Here is a 22259-nt window from a genome sequence, read left to right as displayed (position 1 = left end):
TTTTTATCCATGTGATTACTGTAGCATTTTATGTAAGGATTATGGCCATTAATTTAAAAATCTGTGGGTTTTTTTCTTGATGATACAGAATGTTATATTCACTTAATCCCAGAATAAAAATTGCCATATAGGCAAGGAAATGCCAATACAAATACAGTCAACCTGTGCCCATCTCCCTTGAAATAAATTAAAGGTCATAGTGGATTGACTGGTTATATCATGGGACTTCTAACAGAAAAATGTATGCGGGACAGAATAAATTTATTCGTCTAGGTTAGATTCTCTGCATAATCCTTGTGGCATTTTTAGTCAAAGACAAAAGAGAGAATAAGTAATAGCTCTGTGCTAGCTGTTATCTGTGCCAACATCCTTATCTGAGGCAGGTTTTTCTGTCAAGTTTTCCTTCAGAAGAGGAGCCTTGTTCAGTGACTGCACAGTCTTCAGGTTGTGAGATGGCTGCTTCTGACCTCAGTGCTCATGTTTTGCTCCTTACAATGTCAACATTTTTAATCCTGTTTCTAACTTTCATGAATAATAATAAATTTTATTTTTCAATACCTGTTTCAAATAATTATTTATCTTCAGTCTGAGGATATATAGAAAAGTTAGGGGTTTTTTTTGTTTGGTCATTTTACAAGTCACTTAGTTCTGTTGTCAGTCTGGATAGACTTATACTAATAGAATAGAGAGGGTCAGGCCACAGGTACAAGCCGTGGCAAGTGATCATCATACAGGTAAAACATTAGAAAAATCGCCTGACAAAGTTTTAGTCTTTTAGTCCATACCAGCCAGTGTGCTCAAATACAATGCCCAGGAAGGGACTGGATGTAGTTTATCCAGTTGCTTAATAAAATGCCATTCTGACTAATAACCCTCGCTAGTGACAGCAATATTTACTACCTTATGGGTTTTCATCCAAAATACATGAGTAAGAATCTATGGACAGCACATCCCTCTGCTCTAACTTCATGCTTGAAAAAAATTCAGTTTTAATATCCTTCATGATGCTCAAACTTGTGCCAGAAAACTGGTTCAGAAAAAAACTCTGTACCAGTTTTCTTTAGATTTTTCTTCAGCCACCTCTGAATTTCAGCAACAATTTTATATTGTATTTTAAAGTCTATTCAACTAACTTCCTCATATCCTATGATAGGAACTCAGATATTTTTTTCAGATTAATTTTTAGTGTCCATTTCTATTTAATGTCTAAAAAAAATATTTGGAAATATTCTTTGTTATGAAAATCACTACCTGATATATGCCTCATAAAAGGGAGTCTGTACTGAGAATTATTTCTGACATAGACTTTTTTTTGGTGTTATTTATTGAAGTCATACCCATACATTGGTGTGCACATCATAATAATGTATCTTTAGAAAGCACATTCATCAGATGCACTAAAGTCTTATCTTGCCTTTTATAGTGGACTGACCCTGGTCCTGACTCTGAATGCTTCCAGGTATCAACATGGATTCCAAATGAAAGTCCAATGTAGTTTCTCTCTATTATTGTTTCATTAAGGTATCTGTGTTGAATTTATACCCAGCTAGTTTTAAAGTCATATGTAAAAATGATTTAATTTAGTTTCATGTCTTTTTCACACTCTTGGTAAAACATTAGTACAGAAGAATGAAAGCCAAAACTTTTTTGTGTAGAGATGTTCAAATGAGTCCTCTCTGCTATTTCAGTTCCCAGGTGTTTACTTCACCCAAATTTCACATCACAGCCTGAAATAAAAAAATCTAAAAGTCAAGGCAAAATCGGAAAAAAATGTTGATCCAAATTGGAACTGTAACATATGAAATCTCTTGAAATAAGTAGTCTGAGAACGACAAACTTCTTATTAGGACAATGTCACTGTATAATACTAAGCACTTAACTCCAATGTTTTTATAGAGACCTCAACCCTCTTCACCCCATGAAAAATGATGAGCACAAGAATTTTTAAACTATTTCTGAGGACTACAACAAAAATTTAGTAAACCCTTTTACACTGAAATGTAAAGAATTAAGCAGAGACTTCTCTCAGTTCCTTTTTCCATTCACTGATATATTTTTATTAAAAATCCTTACCCTGTTTTAAAGTCTTATACATGGTATTAATGTCAGAAATTCTTATCCTTTCTTGGAAAGAAAGAGACATCTATTGAGAAGGACTTGAGCAGTCGTTGTTGGAATTCAGTCCTATTTCCTGAAAACAAAGAAACCAAGGACAAAACAGAAAAAGGGTAGGGGGAAAAAGATAATAAATAAATAAATAAATAAATAAATAAATAAATAGGAAAACAGACTTCAGCTTTGGTTCTTGATTCTTACGTACATGGTTGCTGCTGGAAGAAAAAATAAGCATAAGATGTGGGTTTATCAGCTACTGCAAGATCTAACAATGTTATGTCAATGTCATAGCATTTAAGACATTGCTTTCAACTTCTTTTTTGGTCACAGGCTCACAGCAGTATTGCAAAAAATCTGTCTTGGCTGGCAAAGTCAGACTGTTTTCAAACAGAAAGCAGGAAACAGAGATAGGAAAGGAATAACTGAATGAAGAAGAAAAAAAAATATAAATTTGAATGGATGTAAACTGGAAAAAGAATTTAAAAAAATCAACCCAGCTCTGAAGTAGTAATTCCAGTCACAATGTCCAGGATAACATTGAGGATTTAACCACGGCAAATATGGGTGTCATAATCCTTTAGTTCCCTTTCATGTTACTTCTAAATATTGGGGTGGTGGAGGCTCTTGATATTTGGGGACAACTGTTCTGATTCTAGGAGGTGATGGCAGGAAGAGGGTAACATGCAGCTGGCACAGTGCATTAATTCTCCATAAATCAGTCAAATTACGTGTTGACAAAGGGTTGAAAGAATTTCCTACATTGCTTTGTTTATCATTAAAGTCTAAATGTTAGACTGATTTTGTCCATTGTTTTCTGATTATCTCTCTTATTTACCAATATTGGCCAGTATAAATTATCTCTGAAACTATGAATCATTAGATTAATTCAGTGGTTTAGGGACTGCAATGATTTTTGTCTTTCAAAAATAACATAGGAAAGACTGAATTTGGATTTTTTTTTTTTACCTTGAACAATTTAGAATATAGACCTAAACCAGCTGAAATTAGGACAAGGCTTTCATTTTCAAAGTATTTTACACTGAATAAACCACAGATTATGCTTGGGTCATAAAAACTGAAATTTAGTCAATTTCTCTTTAATTTTATGTTTTATTAAGAAGTTTTGTACATCTGTAGTCACCAATTTCAAAAAGGAGGTGACTTCATAACTGTTCATACTTATTGCAGTATATTTTGTCTTGCTGGTAGAGTCCTGTGTATTTCTAGTGCAAAATAAAAAATAATAATCCCCCAAAAAATTTGAGTGTTTTCAGGACCTAAAAAAAAAAGTCATTACAGAGGGTATGTAGGTCACTTGGTATTTTTTCCATTTTTCAAATAAGTATATGTTACTAGTTAATGGCCAATAAAAACCCATACTTTCTTGTTGCATGCATTATTCTTCAAATTCTTTTCTATCAGTGAAATCGCAGAAGCCTAACATGGAAACATTGTTCTTCAGAGAACCTAAGGATGAATGTCAGTAATTATAGAAGCCACTGAAAAAGCAAGAAATTTAATACTGTCTTTTCTTAACTCATCCCACCCATAATTGGGGGAAGTTACTGGTAACAGGATGACTCCTGTTATAAATAATATTTATTGTATCATTATGCTATATCATAGTTCCTAATAAAACCAGGGATAACACTGTTCACAATCTGAATGAAAACCTGCTTTATAAACACAAGCTGGAAGTGACAGAAAGGTGTAAGTTGCCTGCTGGAGTACTGCTCATTTGGTGGGAAATTGCTTCAAAGAATGAGCTAAAATGAATATGTTCAAAGTAATCTAAGATGCAAATGTAATGCATTGCTCCAGGAACTCTCTACTTGTTTTTCAGCATGACAGTTCAATGAACTATACTGAGTGGTAGTCAGAAAATGAACAGATCTATTTTAACTTCAAGTAGATCTCAATGGCTGCAACTGGCAAAAAGATGATTCTTAACAGCTGAAGATGATGTCCTCCTTTTCTGCTTCAGTAAAGCAGAAAAGATTTGGAAAGTAAAAGTGCAACTCACTCTATGTATCAAACATGTAAACAGGAGAAATGGGAAAGGTTTTGATCTAGGAGAAATGCTAAAAAGAGTGACTTGCAAAAAGACATTGCAGCTTAATCCAGAAAAAAAAAAAAAAAAAAAAAAAAAAAAAAAAAAAAAAAAAAAAAAACAGAAGTATCCTAGCTTGTGTCAGCAATAGCGTGGCCAGCAGGGACAGGGAAGGGATCTGACCCCTGTACTCGGCACTGGTGAGGCCGCCCCTCAATTCCTGTGTTCAGTTTTGGGCCCCTCACTACAAAAAGGACATTGAATGACTCGAGCGTGTCCAGAGAAGGGCAACGGAGCTGGTGCAGGGTCTGGAGCACAGGTCGTACGGGGAGCGGCTGAGGGAACTGGGGGTGTTTAGTCTGGAGAAGAGGAGGCTGAGGGGAGACCTCATCGCCCTCTACAGCTACCTGAGAGGAGGTTGCAGAGAGCTGGGGATGAGTCTCTTTAACCAAGTAGTAAGTGATAGGACAAGAGGGAATGGCCTCAAGTTGCCCCAGGGAAGGTTTAGACTGGATATTAGGAAGCATTTCTTTACAGAAGGGGTTGTTAGGTGTTGGACTGGGCTGCCCAGGGAGGTGGTGGAGTCCCCATCCCTGGAGGTGTTTGAGTCAGGTTGTCATAGCACCGAGGGATCTGGTGTAGTTGGGAACTGTCAGTGTTAGGTTAATCGTTGGACTAGAAGATCTTCAAGTTTTTTTCCAACCTAGTTGATTCTGTGATTCTGTGAAGTGGGTAACTTTAAAGTACAGAACATCATTGAACCTGTATTGAAACAAGAACAGCAAAAAAAGATTAAATGCAGACATTTTCTCATTAACAGAACAGTAATGAAATAGTCACATTATGCTTTCATTTTGAAACAGATTCATATACATTTACCTATTCTCAACAGTACTTGTGAAGCTGGTGGAAACAGCAACTGAATATAGTACTAATTAATGACTTCATAATGTATCTCATAAAACATACATCCTAGTGAAAATATATCACTTTCATCAGCTACTATTGTATATGACTCCAATTATATTGGAAATACAACATAATTTCATTGACACTTTTAGGACATACTACCAATCTTTCTTAAAAATCTTCATTTGGAGTATTATCAAATCTCAGTCTTTTCATTTTATAGAGCTTGTAATCAAGTGACAGGCTGTTAGCTCAGTTTTGTTCACAGTAGGAGTCACAAAATAACAAAGGAATGGATTTACAATCATGAAGGAAAAAATCATCAACAAAGATGGAATCATTAGAAAAAATTAGAATGCACAGTATTTGAAGTTAAACATTGAGTTTAATCATGGGTACTTTAAAAGAGATTTTATTTCATCTTTAAAAGACTGATCTAATATACTATAGAGAGATAAAATTTTAAGTTTATGAAAACTTTTCTGTGAATATCACATTTTATATAATATTTTTATAATTACACTCTAACTTCTAGATAGAATTCTAGTTCTCAGATTCCCTTGACTCCTGTGAATCCAGTTTTACAACAAAGAATAGTTTCTGAGTTTCATCAATTTTACTGGTCAAAATAATCTGGCAAATTACATAACAACATGCTTAAAATTAATCAGCTTGACTAAATCCTGTTAAAATAAGATGGAAAAGCCACTGAGGCTTTCATGTATATGGAAATGTATCAAATATCTGTCCTGTCAGAGCTTTGTTGTATCGTTGGCTAATACCCTGGAACCGAATAAAAGCAATTTTTAAAGAAGGTGCAACAGAAAAGTGAAGTTGTGCAGTGAGACTGGGGAAAAAAATATAGGAGAGAGGATCAGCTACCTCACCTGGAGGGTTTTATCTGATTTTTTACACTTTACTTTGGAGCATGATGACTTCACGGGACCTTCAGTTTCTGATTGTGCATTCCAGACAGCAACAGTAACTTAATTGTGCATGCCAGCAACAACACTTGGCCTGAACACTTACTTGTGATATACGTCTTTATAGGTACAGCAGGAATTATATATGGTGTTTCACCTTCAACTTAATAATATGTTTCTAAAATCCGTTTTAAAAAGTTGTGCTAACTTGGGGAAAGGAATACAATCTTCTCTTACATATCACTTTTTCTGAGCATTTTTTTTTTCTTTAAAATATTCAGGCAAGAAGGGGTTTACAGCAGGTATGTGAAATACTGCTTGCTATACAAGGGTGGGGGAACTTCTCCCACAGAGACAATTAAATGAGCCAGACAAGAATCTGGCTGTCATCTTTACAGATAGGACAACATATAAACTCTCACATTTAATTGGTGCGAATGTGACAAGAGAAAACTGAACATAAGGTCTCTAGACAGCAAATAAATCTGGCTTGTGTCTTTCTCCCTCAATCAAAGACAGAAACTGGTTATTTTTATATCTTGGGTTCATGTACAATTTTTTTTCTGTGTGCAAAAGAGGGCAGGAAAGAAAGGTCTTGACTGGACGAAAATGCCATAAACTTACTTATATTCCTCTAATGCCTACAATATTCTCCCAATCCAAAATCCTTCTGAATGGATTAAAACTGCTGTGATTTTTTTGTTTGATTTTTAAAGTCTCCTCCTCTTTATTAATTATACATCAGACAAGCCAGAAATTCATCATTCTACAGACATTTTGATATTCATTTTTTCTCTTGTATTAGGCACTATACATTTCTAAGGTAATATATGGTCTCTAAAGGAGCATAATATACACAGGAAAAGGAGAAATGAAGGCACATACCCGAAGAACAACTTGCCCAAGGTCAAAGAGTGGCTGTTCCTGATGGAAGAAGAATTAAATCCCAGCTGCCCTGCATTCCAGACCAGAACCAGGGCACTGAATGTATCACCTCTTTGTCTGATAAGGCCATGATAAAATTTAAGGAAGCTTGGGAGCAGGAGAAATGCTGAATTTTTGTTTGTTTCCATGATTTTGTCTCTCAGCCTTTTCCAAGCAGCTCATACAAATCACATTCATGACTAAGAAATGACTGCTAGGTCAGTTCCTGTTGATTCACAGTCTGTCTGCTCCTATGATACCCCATGAGAGTGTGTCATATTCCTTGTATGTAGACTAGCCTATATGGGATATCTTCCATGGACACCAAAAGATCTGCTTCTTTCAGCAGGTGTGACCTCTCCAGTAGTCAATGTAGAGTGGGGTAAGGATAGAAAACCTGGGGCCACCAACTGGAAATAAAATAAATCATCTATGGAAGTAATACTTTAAGCAATGCATCTTATAATACTCTGTATAACACTATAATAAAGCTATCTTCAATAGTTTTGGCATTTTCTTTCTCAGCTTAATACACACCAGCTGAAACCTTTGGGCTAAGGGTCTTTGAAGTTTAGTGGTGATGTAGAAAAGTAAGCAAACCATTTTCAGTTCTTCACTTTGAACTTGCTCTACCAGTTTCAGATTTTAGTGTCCTTCCATTCAAATTTCTCATTTCTTCTCATGGGATGAAGTGCCAATAAAAGCAAATGGAAATTGAGGAAATGGAAAAGGGAACTTCCTCTGGTGATAAGAGGGAGAACAGAAAAGTTTCTGTTCAGGATGATGTTTAATTTTGCTAGCAAAATTACCTTTGAATGCACCTAGATTTCTGGATAGCTGTATTTAAAATATTTCAAAATAAATAAAGGTCAATAATTCATAAGGAATAGAAGCAATTTCTGTTAATCTTCTGTTAATTATTTAGGCATGCAACCTTCATTTAAAGTGTTTCCAACAATTCTTTCTGTGAGCTAAACAGTACATTTGAAAAATGAGCCTTGAACAAACACAGTAATTTTCATAATATTCTTTTATTCTACATGAACTCCTAATTCTTGTGATGAATGGGAAGTTTTGTAGTGTTAAAAATCATTATGTGAGGTAATAACTGAGAATACATGCTAATATTTTCCTATTCAATATTCATATCTGCAGCAACCATTCCATAAACTACAAAAACTAGAAAGCAGAACTTAGTTCAAACTAGTAAATGAGCGAACAGAAATACTGATTTTCAGAAATCTTTGACTTAACTATTTCACCACTGAAAAGAATTTCAAGCTAAATACTAGTCATATATTGTAGTAAGAACACCTTAACTCATCATTATCCAGTTAGTAATTTCTGTAGCCTTGCAGTTCTACATCGGTTGCTCTATTCCTGGATAACCATGCAATAACAGATGGAAAAATTACCTCTTGCTATGGGTGGACTGAAAACTTTAGCCCTTGATTTCTCTTTAGATTGCCAGATGCTCTTGCATGTCTAGGCGCTATGGAGCGGAACTTTTATGGAATACTGACACATACTTAAAATTTGTCTATCCTTGGAAGTTGCAAAAAAAGCCCTGGAATTTTTACTCACACACTCTCATGCCTTTAAATCAACACTGCTTTCCACATCTGCAGTCTCCCACAAGAGTGAAATTGCCAGTATGTCGTGGTTTGAACTCAGCCAGCAGTCAAACACCACACACCCAGTAACTCACCCTCCCCACACCTGGTGAACTGAAGGCACACAAGGAAACTCATAGTTTGAGATTAAAAAAAAAAAAAACAAACAACAAAAAACAACAAAAAAAACACCCCATGAAAACTAAAACAAACAAAAAAAACCTCCAAAAGCCAACAAAACCAGTTTAGTGATTGTAATAAAACAAAACAATAAAAATAAGTACAAATGGGTAATGCACAATGCAATTTCTCACTACCCACTAACCAATATCCAGCCCACTAGTGGCCAGCAACCCCAACAGAATGAAGATCCCGCCATCACAAAACCCAGAAGCAGAAGAGAACCCACCTCCTTCATGTACTAAGCATAATGTCACATGATGAATACTCCAATGGCCCCCCTTCTAGCTCAAGAAAAATTAACTCTATCCCGTCTGAAACCAGGAGACAGTAAAACATAAGCACAGGATGTTCAGAATAAATGACAAACAAAAAATTAACAAAAATATTCAGACCTTTCTGAGCAATAGGCTGTCTGAAATTAGACATTTGGCCTAAGTTTCCTAGAATAAAAGAAAAAAAGTAAAGGAAGAAAATGAGGTAAAAAGTAGAACAAGCGAGCAAACTAACAAACAGTGCTTCAATCCAGTGCTATCAGAGAGCCTGACAGTCAGAAAAGAATAGGCTGATATGATTTATATACAAGATTTTTCCAGAGATAAGGTATTCTGTGGCAGTATGTGCATTATCAATAGGCATAAAAGTATCTAAAATCCATATTATTTCCACTTCACAGGGCATATAGTTATGAGGTCTCACACTATAAAGGTACTTTGGCTTTTGAAGAACTTGTGTTAGCATTTACCATTTCTGTGTCTTCAGCTTGCTTAGTTGTTGGTTGCACATGTACTTGATAATAAGTGATAACTCTGCCAGTATAAACCAGTAAGGTTTTACTGTATTTTACTGCTTTTTCTTCCACACTAAGTTTCTATTTTAACTATGATTCAGATTTAATTATTTTTTATTTTATTGGTATCTTTATATTGGTTCTTAGATCACTTTATTAAATTAAAAAATATCAGAGTAAGATAAAGTACGGACAGCTGAAAAATCCTAATGGATGGCTTGGCCTTGACATTCTGCTAAGCTCAACCTCTACTGAAGCTACAGGTTTTGCATTAAAAGCAGTGAAGAATGCTTTGCAGTCCAAGAAATGAAATTTTAATGAGGATATCTCATAGCTGACATACTGGTTCAGCAAGATAAAATGGGTATAAAGCAAAAATAAAGCAAAAACATTCCAAGAGGAAAAATATGGCTTTTTATTTTATTTCATCTTTCCATGCTCCATTAAAAGGTAGAATTGACATGCACTTCAACAATTATATTTTAGAAAGTTAAGTTTGCTTCAATAAAATTAACCTCTAAAAAGAAAAACCAGATAGAAGCAACAGATACTTTCTTTATTGCAATAGTTTTATTTGGTCACTGTTTGTATAATATCAGCTTTTCAATAAGGATTCTGTGTTACAAGAAAAAAAAATGAGGGATGAAAATGTAGTAAAGTATCTTTGCAGGATGGTAGGTCATTAAACTAGTCTGTCCTAGAAGCTAACCTCTCGGCACCATTAGTGCATTATTTCCAGTTTATGTCATTTTGTTCTGAGTTTTGTAAGGTGGATCTCACTGAAACATAAATTTCTTATTCAGTGGGACTCTAAGTACAGTCATGGAGAATGGTTTTTAAAACAGATTAAATCTCAGAACTGGAATTGTCAAAAACCTGAAGAACCAGGTACTCTGGATGTTAGGTGACATGTAGATTCCAGCTCATGACACAAAATGTAAATTTCAGCCTATTTCTCACCTCCAAAACACACTCTATTGCTTTGGAATGTCTCAAGTCATGACAGAGCTGTATTCACAACACCTCAGAAATAACTGGTCTCGCTCACACAGGCATAGAAGTAAAGTGGATTTGAGAGTGAAACGATATTTCTTCTGCAATGCCAGTGACTCTTCTGCAAACACAAAACACCGGAAACAAGAAATCAAATATTTACTCAGACATCAGTATGAACAGTTGGCTACATGTCAAGCTGTATGAGCCTTTGCATGTTATTATTTATGCTGGCGCATGATGCTGTAGGTGCCCTATGGAGACAGGAGGAACCTCATTAGAAATTGTCATATCTTGGTACCTAATTTTTCTATAGTTATCACTTACTGCTTAAGAATCTAAGCCTAAGAATCTCAAATCTGTTTTGAAATGAAATTGACATTTTTCAATAAGAATCAATGATCTGAGACTTCAAAATACCACCAATTCAGAGTAGATTTCTACAATACCTACATTTTTTTGAAAGTCCTACCTGAGTCATCTGCTTGTATATAGAAATTGAGAAATGTTTTTCAGTACTGCTAGAAAGTACAGAACACTAAATTATATTGTCCCAATAATGCAGTTAATATTTTCTCTTTAGTCAACATAGGAGCTGCTCTAATACTTCTCACTTAAGTAACGGACAAGATTTCAGTGACCGAATATATATGTGCAAAACAAAATAGTGGGAAGCAAAGATCAGGGAAGTGTCATGGTTTCTTTTTTCTTGAAGAAACAACAACTTCTTTTAGTATTTTGAAATGTTGTCAGACTGGTATTTTGATAGCTGATTCATCCACTGACTCCTGGCTTTAACACTTATTCCACCACCAAAGGCTGAAAATTCCTCATTAACACTACTATGACAGATCATCATAAAACATGGTACCACTAAACAATTAAGAACTCATTCAAAGGCTCTTATTTATAATTTATTTCATTAAAATCAAAGTTCCCTCTCAGATTATGCAAAACAGTAATTTTCACTGATTATCTATTTTGGAAAGTAAAAAATATGTGCAGCCATTACACAACTGAGAACACTTACAATAAGCAGAAATATAAATATAAATAAGCTTTAACAGCAGAAAAAATCTATAATAAATAGAGTATTGTAACTATTAATGAGTCAATCTTGCTATAAATTAGTGACTAAGTGTATTACTAAAATGGATATTTCTTCTGTAACTCAAATACTTTATGTGCAAACAAATTATGTCAAAAATTCTAATCTTTATTCAAATCAAGCTGAAGTCTGATCTTACTCTTAAGTTCAAATATTTTACCAAAGCTATCAGTTTTCTACTTTTGAGGTTTATTGTTCCTATAGCTGACAAATAATTGTTACTAAACATAAGATCTATGTGCAGGGTGAGAAGGGACTGTGTCTTTATTTTCAGTATCCCTTATCTCCTTCACAAAGAGGACTTCTAAAGGCTTTTAAGAAAGCAATGATTCATAAAGTGAGAGTGCGAACATATTCTTACTATTGGGTAGTGTCTATGGGGACTGGGAAGCAGAAAAAGTGGGACATGGGAAAGTATGCATGTTTCATAGTTAAGTAAGGAAATTAGGGTGATATAGTGGAATTGATTTTATGGAAATTTAGCTTTATCTACAATGGAGACATCTTCATTTAAACATGCTGTCCAAATGTGCTTATAATCTATAGAGAGAAAGCTCTTGTAAGCATGTATCATCTGACCCGTTCTAGACATTAACTTTTGGGTTAAAAAAAAAAAAATAAATCTCTAGAAATGTCTGCTTTACTGCCCAACTACAAAGAGAGGCTGAATAAAGAGGTCAGATGTAGTCATATACTTTGCAGTCATGTAATAAAAGAATTCACCCGAAGTTTTGGGTGTGATGAAAGAGAGAGTTCTGGTTATGGGAAGAGGGAAGGTAAAAATATGTCAAGAGCACAAAGAGAGAGGGGAGTTATTTTAGTTACTATATAGCAGATGTGTGGCACAAACCTGTGGGACCCACATGACCAGTCATCTTGTCTTGCTACTAGTAAGAGATACTGCAAAGGTAGCATGGATGGATGTTTCTACTTCTCAATAGAAATAATGGGTCTCTATACAGTGAGAGTTAAAATCTGTATCAATGAAAAATTTGTCAGTATGTGAGCAGATGCTAGAAATTAATATGAAAATCATCCTACAAAGGTAAAAAGCCTCTACCTCAGGACTGTATGGCAGAGATCTCAGGAAGAACACATTAGCCACTGACTACTATATAATTTCTTACTCCTAGAAAGGTTCGAGATGTTAAATATCCCCTGTATGCAACTGAGGATGCAGATTCAATGAATTGTCTGATTTGTACCTCACATGTGCAGCTGGTTTCTGGCATTAACTTTTGGACAAAGTAAAGAAAGATCTGGAACAAGATCTTTGCCAAGTAAAAACTGAGCTGTTATTTTCTTGAAGGTTAAATCCACTTGCAACATGCACAGTCCATCTTTTTGCTAGTATTTGTTAAGCAAGTACTAGCTGCACAACAAGACCCTGAGCCAGTATTAGAATGGATTTATCAACAGGGGGTTGTTACAGGATTGTAGCAGCAGGGAAAAAAATATCTTTTGATGACATTCAGCTTACTACTGAATCAGAAGTAAAAAAACCAAACCTCTTTTGAGAAATACCTTTTCAGAGAAAGTTGTCTGGAGGAAAATTTCTTCTGGGAAATGCATCTCCAGACATCCGTGCAAAAAATGTTTGGGGGATAAAGCAATGCAAAGAAAAATGGTTTCTTAAATATATCTAAGCACAATAGACATACTGAAAAATAATTTAAGGTTAATAGACCCTAAGAATATATATCCATATTTAGCTCAAAACCTGGGCAAACTGATGAACTATTGAGTGACATTATGCATCAAAACTCTATCTGTTTTGATAGGTCAGCTCATGTGAGTTACACATCCAGCCACATGAACTTCATTTTCATGTTTTATTTTTCATCTCTTAAATGTATATTTCCCACTTGATTTTTTTTTTTTTTTTCTGGAAACATTGCTTATAAAACGCTGTTTTCACAATAAAGTTTATTGTGAAACACACTAATTATTATGTTTGATGGAATATCTTTAGAATTAAACACTGAATTGTAAGGGAAAAAATCCATAGTTTTTATGTAAATACAGTTTTTGCAGACTCATATATGTGTCAGGAATTATACTGAAACAATGGCCATATAAAAGAGTATATCAGGTTTTCTTTAAAAAATCAGAAAATTTTCTTCAGAAGAATAGTTTTAAGTTCTGCATAAACTACTGAGGCTGTAGTTTTCCCTTTCAGAAAGAACTGTTGAGAGTCCACAATACTAGATTGTATCTTATTTATTTTGAATACCTGATCATGTAATAGAATATTAATCAAAAAGAAAAGCCATAAATGTAAAAAACTACCAATTAAGTATCAAGTTATTAACAAAATTTTGGCAGAATGCCCAACTTATATGACAACCTTGCAGACAACATTGTCAATAAATTTATTTGAGTTCTAATGGCTGGTACTCACTCAGCAAATGTCTATGTCTATGGATGATATAAAGCATTTATATACAGTTGCATTTGCAACCCATACAGGCTGTTGCATCTCATTTTATATTATTGCTTCTAAACAACGATCTTTAAAAATCAATAACAAAAAACATCTCCTGATAACTTTGTTGTGATGAATAACATTATTGTAAATTTGTTTACCAGGCATATACAATTTATTATAGCCTTGCAGTGATATTGCACTTTTTATTGGGAAGAAACAAGTAAAATATAATAATATATATAAATTTTACTATATTTCAAAGGGACAGCAGACAATGACAAGTAGTATTTACCACTACTATGGTGTCTAGGAGATTCAGACAAATAGCCTGTTGTGCTAAGCACTGTATAAAGACATAAAAAAATACAGCTTCCATCTCAAGGACTTGATAACATCAATAATATATAATATTAAAAGATTAAATCAGAAACAGAAATAAGAAATATATGGGATTCATAAAAAACATATTACACAGACCATCGAATTATTGTCGGTGTGTCTCCTGGCAAACAGGCAAATTTTCGTAGATTACATTGTCATTATGCTCTCAAGTAGTAACAAGGAGTCATGGAGACATCAGCTGAACAGACAAATAAAGTCTTCTAACAGTCAAATTGCTCATTAAAAATATATTATGAAGGAATTACACCACACTTGCATTCAAAAGCCTGAAGAAGAGCAACAATATCTACTTTTATCTGACTCTTTTTCACTGTAAGTAAAATTGCATATTTCTACATAATTAGTGATGCTGGATATTAATTCCTTTCCATAGCTTAGAACTTTTACCTCTAGGCCTTCTCCCCTTAATTTATTTGAGAAGTAGTGATAATTCTATCATCTTAATCACCTTTTTTTTCTTTTTTTCTGCAGACAATTTTTTTTTTTTTAATCTATCAGCCTTCTCCCCTGAAAGAATGTTTGCATATTTTTGCCAAAGCCACATGGAAAACCAGACACTAGCAAAACTGATGTAAAAATGAAAACTCAGTTTTCAGAAACACCTAAAAATACTAGACTTTGTTTCATTTGTCTTGCAGTTGATACATTTACAGCCCATAAAGTAATTCAATTCCATCCTCTGGTATCTCTGACAGTTTTATTGAGAAAAATGTCAATTAGTGAAAGACGAGGCTTTCACCGGAAAAAATGTTCAGTGATGATTTTATAACTTTTAGTCAAAAAGTAGTTCTTAATAAAAAAAGAATCATCACTGAAGCTACTTATTTACAAGGAAAAAAAGGCCTAAAAAGGACCTCTGGTTTTGGAAAACAAAAAAATAATTAAGCAGAATGTTGACAACAGTTACAAAAACTTTTGGTACTTTTATGCCGACATAAACTTTTTAGGTAAAAAAAAAGAAAAAAAACTTTAACACTATTCTACCTTTATGGATGCACTTGTACTTGCACGTCCTACTACGTGTAAGTAGCAGCACCAGAGAACAGGCCAACGTGTACCTAGCAACTTGTCCTAACAACTACAGCCTCAACAATTCATGGGAATGTAGGTACTCTTGAGGTGGCTCCAGGGACATTGGTGTGTTTGTGGGGGGAGAGGAGATGGAAAACAATGATCGATGGAAACCCTAACCCCATCATTATGGATGACATAGCTCACAGCATCTAGCCCTTTTTGTCAGTACCCATTTCATACAGCCTTTCAGAGGCATAAGGAGGCCAGCATCAGCTGTTGAGCTGATATCGGATACTTCTACAAAGTCAGAGTGTGTGTGTGTGTTTAATCATGCTAAACTCAGATGCCTCTTTTGGTTTGGTGGTTACACTGGCCCTAACTCTGAGCGGCCTTCATCTGACAGTATAGAAATTGAGAGATGAAAGGGAGACATGAGGTTTTCCTTCTTTCTTTGTCCCATCCTAAAGAGGATGGGACAAAACAAAGGTGCCTCCTCTCTGGTATTGCAGCTAGGATATATAGCCTTACGTCTTCAGCACCTGATTTTTACCTTACAAATGGAATAATAGACTGGCTTTTGTAAAGCTGTCTTAAGCTTATTGTGAATAACTTGTGCAGTGCAAAAATCAGTAGATTGAAGGTCAGCCCTGCTATGCCCAGCCTTGTGCTATCCTTGCTCTTGGGATTTGTGAGGAGTTGAGGATCATTGAGTGACAACACAAGACCTCTGCATCAATAGTAGATTGCCTGAGTCCAAACACCTCCCAGTCATCCATCTGTCATTTTCTGCTTAAGAAATCTAAGGACTTTCTACATGGGCATGCAGTGATAGGACAAGGGGTAATGGCTTTAAACTGAAAGAGAGTAGATTTAGATTAGATGTAAGGAAGAAATTTTTCACTGTGATGACAGTGAGATGCTGGAACAGGTTGCCCAGAGAAGTTGTTGATACCTCCTCCCTGGTAGTGTTCAAGGCCGGGTTGGACAGGGCATTGAGCAACCTGGTCTAGTGGAAGGTGTCCCTGCCCATGGCAGGGGGGTTGGAACTAAATGATCTTTAAGGTCGCTTCCACCCCAAACCATTCTGTGATCTATGATGTACCAAAAAATAACAGATGCTATATAATTTCTGTTATGTGAAAGGATATTTTAGATATAAGAGCAATTTTCCCTGTATTCTGATATTTTTTTATTCAAACAAAGAATAGACAAAAAGGACAAAAATAATCATTTCTCAGCATGGAAGCAATAAATACTTCAAATTATTTCCACATCAGTTACTTCCTGGCTTTAGTTATTCTTTCTACTTATTGTGTGTTTTGCAAATATTTAAAAAAAAAGTTTGATAAGGTTGAAGACCTAGTCCCCTGAATTAGTCTATAGCCCAAGAAACAGCAGTACTTTTGAATATATGCATGCACACACCTATGTGCATATAAATATATTTAGATAATTTTACAGTATGTTACACATTTCATCTGGGGCAAGTCCTGCATAAACTAGAAATTTCCTCTGAAATGCCAGTCAAGTAAAATTCTTAAAAAAAGAACATCTAACACACAAAAGATCTGCCATAACAACCACAAAGAGTGCTTCTCTGGTTGAGAGAAAAGGTTATGGATATGAGAATGAAAAAAAAGGTGCTAAAATTATTGTAATTTGCATTTATGATGTGAACGCCTCCAGTACAGATTAAAATCGGAACCCCTACTAACAGTCACTTTCATAAAGCAGCTTGTGGTATCAGGAAAATGTCTTCTCCTCTGATCCCTATCTATTGAAAGAATATGCAGAATACACAGAGCTCAGGATTTGATGTCAATTAGAGAGCAACTCTACAGTTTACCCTGTAGTAGATGTCAGGCAATGAAAGGTTACCAGCTGGCTTTGGAAGAAAAGAGAATAATGCTCTAATAGGGAAATGTGTCTGCTGTTTAGTCTTTTTCTATATTTAATGAGATTATTGTAATGTGGTTGCTATCTCAGGCTCTTAAGAACACAGAATACCTGAGGAATATCTTCTTCCCAGAAGCTTTTCTTTTCATCGAGGAGGAAATTCTGACTCTCCATAAAACACCATGTACCCACTACAACAATAATACAATTGCCTTGGAGTTTCAGTGTTATCTGATAAAAGTCTTTAGAATTTTATATTCTGCAGTGATGTGATATCACCTTTATATTGTTCTGGAAAAAACACCATCCTGCAATGAGAGAGAAGAAAAGTGCTCAAGTAAAAAAATTTAAAAGTTTTATAGCTTCAAAGGACTGGTTAAAAATATGAAACATGCCATTTGTTTATTTGTTTGTTTCTTAAATATATAGAAATTAGAGATGACCTCTCTAAATCACATGGGTTTTATTTAATTTGTTCTTGGATCTGTTCTCTGCCTTAAATTATTTCATGATCCCTAATGTACTTGTGATGTACACATGGCCATGATAAACCCTAGTTAAAGGCTAACAACTGAAACACATTTGATGAGCATCCCTGGAATTCAAACACTGCTATTTGTAAAATCAGAAATTATATCCTATTCAAAACAACCACAAGTGGATGATCTTGCATTTTTCAACCTGCAAAACCCAAAGGCTCAGCTTACTCTTAGTCCCTTTACTGAGATCATTATCTTATCTAATGGCCTGAAATTGCTTTTCATATAGTGAGTCTTGTTCAAGTAGTTATAAAATTCTAACTCTGCTAACACTGCACAAAATTGAAAAAGGCTGGTCCATAAAGAAGCAAATTTCAATTAAATTCCAAGAGTGAAGCCAGTGTGTTCAGAAGTTTGGAGGCCACTGTAGGAAGGTATATACTTTCTTGCAAGAATAAACCCTAGACAGTAATCTGCTTTCAAATTATAATGCCGTGAATGAGAAAGGAATATAGCTCTTAGATAATAAATAGTATCTATCTTAATACCTATCTTCTTAATAAACAATAATTCCTAAAATACATTGCTAAAATTTTGAATATCCCACCTACCTAAATAAATCATCCATTTTTCTCACTATAAATTACTCATCTGTACAGTTGCATAAAGTTTGGTTTGCAATAATTAGGGTTTTTTGTGAACCACAATTTATTACAACTGATTTTAGTAGGGGAAGCTTCTGAATGATGGTAAATCAAGGATTGTTTATGTTGAAGCGTAAAATATCTCTCCACTTGAACACAAAATCAGAATAAAGCATCAAATATTCTAGTTTTGTATTATATGTCATCGCTGATATATGGAAAATTATGAAAACAATAATGTAACCTTCAGTCTTCTTTTTTCTGAAGTTCCAGACGTAGTAAGAAGTAGTAAAAAAGCCACTTGCTTCTTAAAGAAGTTTACACATCCTCACATATCACATTTACAAAATAAAAAGTCAGCAAATGTACCTACTGCCAGCAGTGTGTCAACACTTCACAATTGGACAGTTGCTGAGTAGATACTTTTCATAACTTGAAGATAGGTTGAAATGGTTGCTCTGTGAAATTACTCAGTCATAAAAATAAATGGTTGAAATTACTTGTGGCCTCAAAACTTCATGAAAGAAGGTGGCTTGAATTATTAAAGGGTATTTTAGGATGCCCTGCATGTATTGTCTTTTTGTCAGTACTGTGTTAAGTGAACATTTTTAATGGAAAGCATTACAACAATTTATTTATCTTTTTGTCTGCTTTCCATGTAATATGTTAGAATATTATTTTGTTGAGGTTTTCTTGTTCAAGTGCCCCAAAATGAAGCATTTTATGTTTCATCTAAGAATAAATTTTAGTTGTACTTGGAAAAGTTCTGAAAGAGCTGCAGCTGCTTATGTAATTACCTGTGAATTTGTCTCTCCAGTTGGATTTAAATTTCTATTATGCCAATCAGTTAGTAGTTTTCATTAATTATCACTTGTTTTTTCAAAGCACAAGTTTTGACACATTATGGGAGACAAAGTCCAATCACAATGACCAGCCTTGAGTCCATCAGCTACCAAAAATGTCATTAAAAAAAGAAAGAAAAGAAAAAAAAAATCAGTTTAGCAAACTTGTGTGGTTTGTTTGCTTGTATTCTACAAGTTGCAAAGTTCTGTGAGAAATAGAAAACAAGAAACAGTATATTTTCACTCTTAAATTCAGTGGTGATCAGAATTCATAGCCATATGGCATTACAACTTTTTATAGTTTTGTTCTTGAAGAAATGCCAGCACGGTCAGGTTTATTTTTTAATCTTGCAACAGGAGGTTTGCCCAATATTTTGAAATTTTGCTGAGTTCATCTATCTCATTGCTTGATCAGTCTTCTGCAGTTTGCTTGTTGTAACATGTGTTTCTGTAAAAGAAAGAATCCCACTTTGAGTTACATTTTGTTGGTAGTTTATAAATTTAATAGATACATCCTTTTATAACACAGGCATCTAAAATACATTAACATAACTTTATTGAGGTTTCCTAGATTTGCTGAAATCTGTGGAGAGATATTCATTTACTCCACCTCTAGTCCCAGTCTGATAGCGTACAACTACTAATCCCCACCACTACATGGCCTCTGATCTGTAAAAGTAAATGCTCATCTTTCTTCTCAAACCCTCCTAATATTTTTCAATAACAGCATAACCTTTTATTTGGCCTAGAAATGTTGCTTCTTTCCCAGATAACAAATGCAGCTATTTACATTAGAAACTAGTGAATTTTTAAAAATTTCCTGATGCTGGTTTGCAATACAATAGCATTACTCAAAATCAGAGCTCCTCCTGGGCTGTAGGATCATTGTAGATTTTTGTATGTAAGCAGTTCTGACTTGTTTCCCTTTTGAAATGGAACCCTTGAAAGCTACAGCTGCAACTATGAAAATGCATGAGGAGTTTAGAGTCTTTGTGAGATTTCATTCATCTCATTTTGACAAGACGACAAGTTGTTTGTGAGACCTACATCAGATGCTTACATTTATGCTATGCATTCCCATGGTAATAAGTTTCTCATTTTACTTCAAGGTTCAGGTTTTTCTTTCCTTTTACAGTCATCTTGAAGTTTCAAGAGAAGGAAAAGGTTCCCGTGAATATTCTACTCACTGAAATTTGAAATACAAAATATGGACTTTTGGGAACAGCTTGCCTTTTCCTCTAGGGGTGGGACAGCAGAGCAGTCACAGAGATAGTTACAGTTTCAGTGGTAGAATTGAGATACTGTTGACATGAAAAGTAAGGTCATTCCCTGAAGTCTTCCACCACAGTCTCACAGGGGAAGCCAGAAAGGAATAGAAATTACAGTTCCTATACAGAGAAATTGTTAGGTGAATATCACTGTTCTACCCTACAATCTAGAGATCCCAGCAGCCTGCAGTCCCTCAAAGACTTATAAAAGTGGTACAAGCTACAAAATATTTTCATGCCTGCTTCTTCAAACCTAAAACTCCTGACAATCCCACTGCTTGAGCCACACGCTGATCTCTAAGGCCTAGCACAAAACAGCACAAATAACACTGACAAAGCATAACAAAACGTAGAAGACAAAAAAAAAAAAAAAAAAAAAAAAAAAAAAAAAAAAAAGGATAATTATGAAATCAATAAGCAATTCCGTAAGTCTCAGAAAATACTCAAGACAACCTTCCAGAATAAAAGCCAAGATTGCAATAGATTCGTATCTTCTATAAAAACAGGTAGTATGTCAGATCAAATTTGGCAATCTGATAAAGTCATGTTAATTGTCTTCACTGTACATGAAGATTATTGACTGACATCATAAAGGAAAAAATAATAGAGACAATTGAAAAAAGCAGCCAGAAAATAAAATTACGTAGACACAATAATGACATTTGCTGGTCAGAACGGACAGGTATATAATCCTACACTTAAAGATCTGCAAAGAAAGTCGCTTAAGTTCAAATCCTTCTTCATCTTTACTTGTTTTTGTGTTCTTTAACATGCCTCTAATTTCTCTGTTCCTCCTCTGTAAACCAGAGCTAAGAGCTTCTAGAGTTGCTCATATACTGTGCCCATATTTAAAGGGTAAGCTGGGGAAGTTCTTTTCCTTAAAGACATTCAATAAAGTGCCCTGGCAGGTTAATCCTGCCTTTGAAAAGAATGCCTGTCTAAGGGCTTTGTTTTCTTATTCAAAAAATATTAGAAATGTGTATCCATTCTCCAGGAACACTTCATTTTTCTTGTGAATATGTTGTCAAATGTTCACAAACAGATGTTTTGATTTCTTTCTGCATCTTACATACAACTGTTTTCTGTGCTAGAGATCTTGGCCTTGTCATATCAAAGTATGACAGACTACGAGCCATCCAGATGATATGAAGCCTGTGGAAGCTTTAATTTCTTTTGAGTGCACTGTGAAACTACCATGAAATCTCCTATTCAAGCCAGTTGTGAAGCTTCCAGAGGTTTCCTCTACATCAAGTGCTGGGTTAAGATTAAACTAGGCAAAATGCCCGAAGAGATACTGAATAGGTTTGATACAAATTGCACTGTCCTGCTGGTTTGAAAGTACACATTACTAGAATCATTAACCATAATCATCCTCAATTACAAGCACTGTAAGCACACATGCAGCAGACCAATAAATGAAGCCATTGTTTGCATGCAATGCCCATAATTTACAAAGACATGGCTACCACATCATTTGACACAAAGCCGCAATCTCCAATAGAATATTACAAATTATTTCTAATTTCAGAAGTTTATGCATCTTTTATGCCTCTTTTTATCTTAATTCCTACTCAGATAGACAGTCTTGTTATGTCTCATTATCCTAGTTCATATGAAAAACGTATTTCAGTTTGGAGAGGGCTCAGGGTGTTCTTTACAAATTCCTGTAAGCAGCTAGCAG

This window comes from Athene cunicularia (genome assembly GCF_003259725.1).
Source record: "Athene cunicularia isolate RWA chromosome 2 unlocalized genomic scaffold, athCun1 chr2_part1, whole genome shotgun sequence".
In the NCBI taxonomy this organism is placed as follows: domain Eukaryota; kingdom Metazoa; phylum Chordata; class Aves; order Strigiformes; family Strigidae; genus Athene; species Athene cunicularia.
The sequence above is the reverse complement of the archived record's forward strand: the minus strand, read 5'-3'. Positions refer to the sequence as shown.